This window comes from Tachypleus tridentatus, chromosome 9, assembly GCF_004210375.1.
Source record: "Tachypleus tridentatus isolate NWPU-2018 chromosome 9, ASM421037v1, whole genome shotgun sequence".
Taxonomy (NCBI): domain Eukaryota; kingdom Metazoa; phylum Arthropoda; class Merostomata; order Xiphosura; family Limulidae; genus Tachypleus; species Tachypleus tridentatus.
In genome coordinates, this window is record NC_134833.1 from 21,395,508 (window position 1) to 21,402,571 (window position 7,064).

Genomic DNA, 7,064 nt, shown 5'->3' on the forward strand with positions numbered 1-7,064 from the left:
ATTCAATAGTAAGATATTTTGTAAACGTCATACCAATATTTATAATCCTGGATTACATCCAGGTCTAGTGACGCTGAAATACTTCCTCCAGGGCAGTACAAGTACTTCGGAATGTTGGACCGATATTAAATATATCGCCACAAAGTAAGATACTATGTATAGAATTTTGGAATTTTATTGATAATATAAACAAAACAAAATATATAAAGTTAACATCGAGAACAAATTCTGTACAAGTTGAACCAAACGATACAGTTTGACAACTCAAAGAATCATGGTACCTGTTTCGGATTTGTTTACATAATGAATGTAGCAGTGCAAACGGAAAAAATGCTACAAAAATTATTAATAATCTGACACATACATACATATATATATATATATACAACGTTGGAAACATGACGGAAATATTTAGGAAATGATAACTTAAGGAGAATGGAAATTTGCGCAAAAACACATTTAAAATATTAATGTAGTTCTCTCGTTACTGTTCATTTAAAATATTAATGTAGTTCTCTCGTTACTGTTCATTTAAAATATTAATGTAGTTCTCTCGTTACTGTTAGTAACTATTGGTGAAACATCAGGACACCAGCCGTGAAAAAAGTTTACAGTTTACAACAGCTGATAATCCGCTTCAAGGATGAACTTGGAAAATAGTCCATGAAATGTCACAGGAACCTCTTCATACATATATTGATTCCACATGAGCTAGGCCATGCATTCAAAAAGAAGGATAACATATTGGAATGTGAAAGCCATGTGACTGGAAACCGGAATGGGAACATATCGTCCTGGCCGAGATTGGAGGGCTATGGCATATCCAACCCACAAAGTCCCAAGATTGTAGGGCTACGGCATATCCAACCCACAAAGTCCCAAGATTGGAGGACTATGGCATATCTAAGCCACAAAATCCCATTTCCTCCCTGAAACTTAGCATAGGACCAATAAATGAAAAACAGACTTCACTCAAGCATGACACAAAGGACATGAGTCGGTCGCACTAGTGTTGAATAGATACGAACGTTCTTTCACTTGTAAGCTGTTGTGAATGATGCGTCAACTGAAGGCCTGTAAATGCTGATAAACATGGCGTAATGTTACCCAGCCTCAAATACAATCTCTTCGAAGATTAGGGTGATGTTGTTATATCCTGTAAGAATATTCTGGGACCAGTAAATCATAAAGAGAACGGACTTCTGTGGACAAAGTAAAAGCATTATTTATGGCTTGGTAGTGGCGAACTGCTGTAAGAACGTTAAAACACCAATTAGAAGAATCAAAATATGTTGGTTTACTCAGATTTAGTGATATAACAATACGTTGGTTTACTCTGATTTAGTGATATAACAATACGTTGGTTTACTCTAATTTAATGATATAACAATACGTTGGTTTACCCTGATTTAGTGATATAACAATACGTTGGTTTACTCTGATTTAGTGATATAACAATACGTTGGTTTACTCTGATTTAGTGATATAACAAACTGCCTGAGGCCCAAGCTAAGAAAAAATCGTGCAAGTGGGCAATAGGGATGATTCACCCAAAACAAACTACCCAAGGTCAAAGGGAACGAGAGAAAGATATTTTGACCAGATACATGGTATATCAAGTTTATCCTTGTGGAGTGGCTTTATTAAGGACAAGGAAAATGCTGCCCCAAGATACCACAATAAGGGGAGTTTTCTCATACGAATCAATATGGCCCTGTGAAACAAGTTAGCAAAGCTATAACGATAATCATGTATCATCTAACTGATACGATTAATGATATATCCACAGAGGGTCTCAGGGTCCTAAAGAAAGTCAATCCTAAAACACCTAACCGGGTAAGCAGTCCATGTTAAACCAATTCAGGTATTAGCAGACGAGGTCCACTTGCTTAACTACTGAGCTATAGTCTTGGTGAGGTTCAACTGGGCTGCGTTGGTTCAAAAGTTCTAAGTAACAACAGCCAATGGTAACCCTATGGAAGTTTGATTTGGTCGTAAAATATTCACATAATCTGTATAATTAATATATTTCACAGATACCCTATCTGACAACGAGATATCACGTACCGAAATGGTGTGAAAAAGCTAGAGAAGAGGCATCTAATGACTAGTATATATAAACAGGGTCAGAATGGGCATCCTTGATGGACATCTTGAGATATGCCAAAAGGAGCCGTCAAACGTGCATTCACTAGAAGCCTGTTTAAAGATGAGGCGTAGAAAGTTTGCAGATAACGTATAAAGACTGGAATAAAGTCATATCACTCCAAAACATACCACAAGAAGTCATGGTAAACGCCATCAAAGCCCTTACTTTGATCAAGTAAAACAAAAATAGACGGAATATTTTGGTCAATGATAAAAGGGAAGTGGTAACGTATAAGTAACAAATTTTGTTGGATACTTCGAATTTATACTCCACACGTTTGGGTGCTAAGAACAAAGATTGGATATGAGGGCACTCAAACGTGCAAACAAAACCTTATAAACAATTTTTGGATGTACGTCACGAAGAGATATCCGACGAGTGGGTAGGATCCTTACATATTAAGACGATTAACCCATCCAGTGTACAAAGAAAGGTCCAATTATGTGCCACACATGGCGATAAAATTCTACTGGTAAGCCATCTGGCCTTGGACATTTGCCAAGTGGCAAGAACTGGATAGCTGACCAATATTCGTCAATGGAAATTGGCTTTTCAAGTCCTCGAACAGTGAAGGGTCGAGGGTTGGTTAACAAACCGAGTGACATTATACCAAACACTATAGTCTATGGGCGAAGAAGAAATCCATTGAATATAATAAGCAAAACAGCTGTCGAGGATGTCAGTAATGTCTGAAGACAAATGATCATCATCCTTCGACAGGCAGAAGATGTGCTTATTCTTAGACATATCTCGTGCTTTGCACAGTGAAGTTTGAAAGGAGTTAATGAGATTTAATGCCTCCATCAAGTAGAAAATGCCAGCCACACAAAATAGATTAGTGTATTTCAAGCTTATGTGTACCTGGAGTCTCGCAATGTCCAGTCACATCCACTGATCCACTTGGGTTACCCCTAAGTAAAGCTGACAAGGCCTCTTGCTTTCTTCGTAGACTAAAACAGCAGGTTCGAGAGCGTTGAATGTCACTTTGCTTCAGCAAGTAGACACAAGATTCTTTGAAACCCATCCACTATATCTCATTAATAGAAGTAGTAGAACGTATATTTTGTACAAGGGCAAACAATTGTTCCCTTACAACCTCATCCATGAGTTGAGAAACGTTGACCTTCCATATTTCAGAGCCTGTAAAAACAGGGGAGAAATCCTAGAATGTAGTCAAAAAACGCCGATGGTCGGAGACGTAGTTGACGGCATTAACTGCTTGATAAACAGCTGCCCTGGCAAGACACTGCATCAATTCAGGAGTGACATAGAAGTGGTCAAGACGACTTGACACACCATGTCCAATCCAAGTGACAACAAAAGTAGTATCATATAAGAAGTGCCTGACATCACGAAAAATAGAGTCTGACAATAAATTAGCACAAAGTATGTGTACTTTGATTACTAGAAAAAGGGTTGCCTCCATTTTTACCTAGGTGGGGATCCAGCATCCCCACTCAGGACAATATCAGCCTGTATGATCAGAAACCTATCCAAGGTGAAGAAGAGTGTCAAAAGTTCTTTCACCACAATAGGGGCATAGACACTAACAAGCCGAACCTTACGTCCCTGAATGAGGACATTAATATAAACAACTCTCTTCCTCAGCATCACTGTGAGATGAAAGGATACTTCCTGAAAAAGTTGGGCTAAAGAGAATCCCCACACCAAGTGAACGGAAGAACCAAAGGATTAAAAAATAACAAATAGGGAAATGGTATACAAATGCAAAATGATCCCTTTTGGAAGCAGAATGGGTTTCCTGCAGGAAAATGATATCAACCTGAACTTGGTTGAAAAGGAAAACTGCATACCACTGATTGCAGTCCTTGAATGCTTAATATTAAACATGACAGATCCATCGTTAATTAGAAAAGGAGAATGATCTACAGATGCTGTTGCTTCACAGATACGTCACGTAATGAAGGGTTTAATGCACGTTTCATATTATTCAGTTCCACAGACATATTTATATCATCCACCTGAGGGGTGGGAGGTGAGTGGCTATCTGACTCTTATAACCAAGACATTACGTTACAAAATTTGGAACGTATGGAGATACAGTAATCGGTAGGTAGAAGTGGCGTGACAAAGGGAAATTCTTTATTGATGGCTTAGAAGTTGAGAGAGAATCAGTATTTTCTCCTGAACCTTGGTATCAATAAAACTTCAACCAAGTCTATGGGTTCTACAGATTATAATGACATGGCTGGACTTTCAGATGTTGAACTTGGAGGACTTGAGAAATTTTCATCATATGATGTTGAAATAGATGTCTGCTGTGGAGATACCTCCTGAAGTACTGGGCTAGATGAGGGCAAGTCGACTTGATCACTTACAACATTATTCCTAACACTAAGCAATGTGTTCTCAACTACAGATGAGGGAAGCTCCACTATACTCTTCTGTAGAACAGTCTTTCTAACTGGAACATTCACAGTAGAGTATAAAGATGAAGATGGGACGACTGAGATTGTTTTTTCCCCTGTGACCTTGCTGGCGTAGGATGTGACACGACGAGGACACACGGATGAGGGATGGTCGCCACTACAGAGAGCATAAGCAATCATGTACTCATCTGCCATTTAGCCAAAAGCCAGACATTTCTTACAGTGAGGTTTGTCGCACTGGTTCGAAAGATGACCTTCAACGCCACAAACGACGCATACCAGAGTAATTAACCATTACAGTAAGCTCTCTGATTTTAACAAAATTAGGTACTGAAGTTGCCATATCAATACACACTCGACGATTGCCAGTGCAAACAATAGGCCTCGTCTGGTAACATTCTGTCATTCTGGGCAATCTTGATTCAAAACTCGATCACTTGCCTCCTGAAAAGAAAAGTCAACCAGCTAGTTTATTGATTGAATACGAATGTATATTTCCGGATGTTCTTAATAAAACCAGTATTGCTGTTCATGATGTTGATGTAGGTGATGCTTCTCCTGTGAAACAACATATCCATGGTGTGAATCTAATATGCTGGATAATGGCATTATAGAACCCAAACAAGTTACTGGTCTTCATCCTGTGTACTGGTTTCTTTAGATTCTTTGCAGACTTTCGCAGAGTGAATGCTTTGAGAAAGACAGATTCCTATTCTATTCCAAGAATGGACGATTGTATTGACAAAATTGGAAAATTAAGATCTATCACAAAATGTGACCTGCTAAAGGAATGCTGGGCTGTTATTCGAACTGACAGGGTAAAATAAACATCTGCTTTTGTTACTCCTGATGGACTATACCAGTACAATATAATGCTGTTTGTTACTCCTGATGCTTTTGTTACTGATGGACTATACCAGTACAATGTAATGCTGTTTGTTACTCCTGATGGACTGTACCAGTACAATGTAATGCTGTTTGTTACTCCTGATGGACTATACCAGTACAATGTAATGCTGTTTGTTGCTCCTGATGGACTATAACAGTACAATGTAATGCTGTTTGTTACTCCTGATGGACTGTACCAGTACAATATGATGCTGTTTGTTACTCCTGATGGACTATACCAGTACAATATAACGCTGTTTGTTACTCCTGATGGACTATACCAGTACAATGTAATGCTGTTTGTTACTCCTGATGGACTATACCAGTACAATGTAATGCTGTTTGTTACTCCTGATGGACTGTACCAGTACAACGTAATGCTGTTTGTGATGAAAAATTCTGAAGCAACTTTTCAGAGTGGCAAAAACCAATGTTTCAACAATAAGTCAGATGTTGGAACTTATGTTGATGATATAATTTACATAACTTATATGTATTACGTGGTGTTTTGAAAGTCTTAAAAGTCAATTTCACTGTAAATTTGGTAAAAAGTGATTTTTTTGTAAGACCAAAGTTGTTTTCTTACATGTAGGTCATGTGATAGGTTGCGGTCAAGTTGCTCCAATTCAAGCCAAACTTGATTACATTGTGAATTATCTAACTCATACAAAGAAGTTTGATTAGATTTTGGAGAATGGCTGATTATTACAGAAAGTTTTGTCAAGCTTTTGTTAGCATCAGTGTCAAATTAATATACCTACTAAATAAAAAAAATTCAAGTGATCTGAAACATGCACACTTTTGATAAGCCTTTTGCATTAACTACTGACGCCAGCGATTGTGGTGCTGGTGCTTTACTATTACAATCAGATGACAGAGGTATTGAACACCTTGTTTGTGATTTTTCTAAAGAATTTAACTGTCGTCAAAAGAACGACTCAAGTGTGGAAAAACATTGGCTCTCGTGTCAGCTTTAGAACATTTCAAAGTGTATGTGTCTGCATTTCAACAACTTATATCATTTACACTGACCACAGATCACTGACGTTTTTTTAACCAAATAAAGTGCAAGAACGGATGGCGGTTAAATTGGAGTTTAACATTACAAAAATATGATTTGAAGATAATCTGTGTCAAAAGAACTGAATACATCTGTGCTGATACACGGTCACGTGCTTTGTGCTTTTATTATCACGAGGGTATTTTTATTAATTGTGTTATACATTTTCAGGGTGTGGCCCGGCATGGTCAGGTGGGGTAAGGCGTTCGACTCGTAATCTGAGGGTCGAGGGTTCGAATCCCCGTCACACCAAACATGCTCGTCCTTTCAGCCGTGGGGCGTTATAATGTGACGTTCGATTCCACTATTCGTTGGTAAAAGAGTAGCCCAAGAGTTGGCGGTGGGTAGTGATGGCTAGCTGCCTTCCCTCTAGTCTTACACTGCTAAATTAGGGACGGTTATCGCAGATAGCTTTGCGCGAAATTCAGAAACAAACAAAATTTTCATGGTTTTTGAAATTGTATAATTCTTTGATAATGTATTGTTATCAATGTGTATATATGTAATAATTCAGTAAAAAAATTGTCTGACGCCAATTTTTAAATTTTTAAGGAGAGAGATGTAACAGATTTAGTCT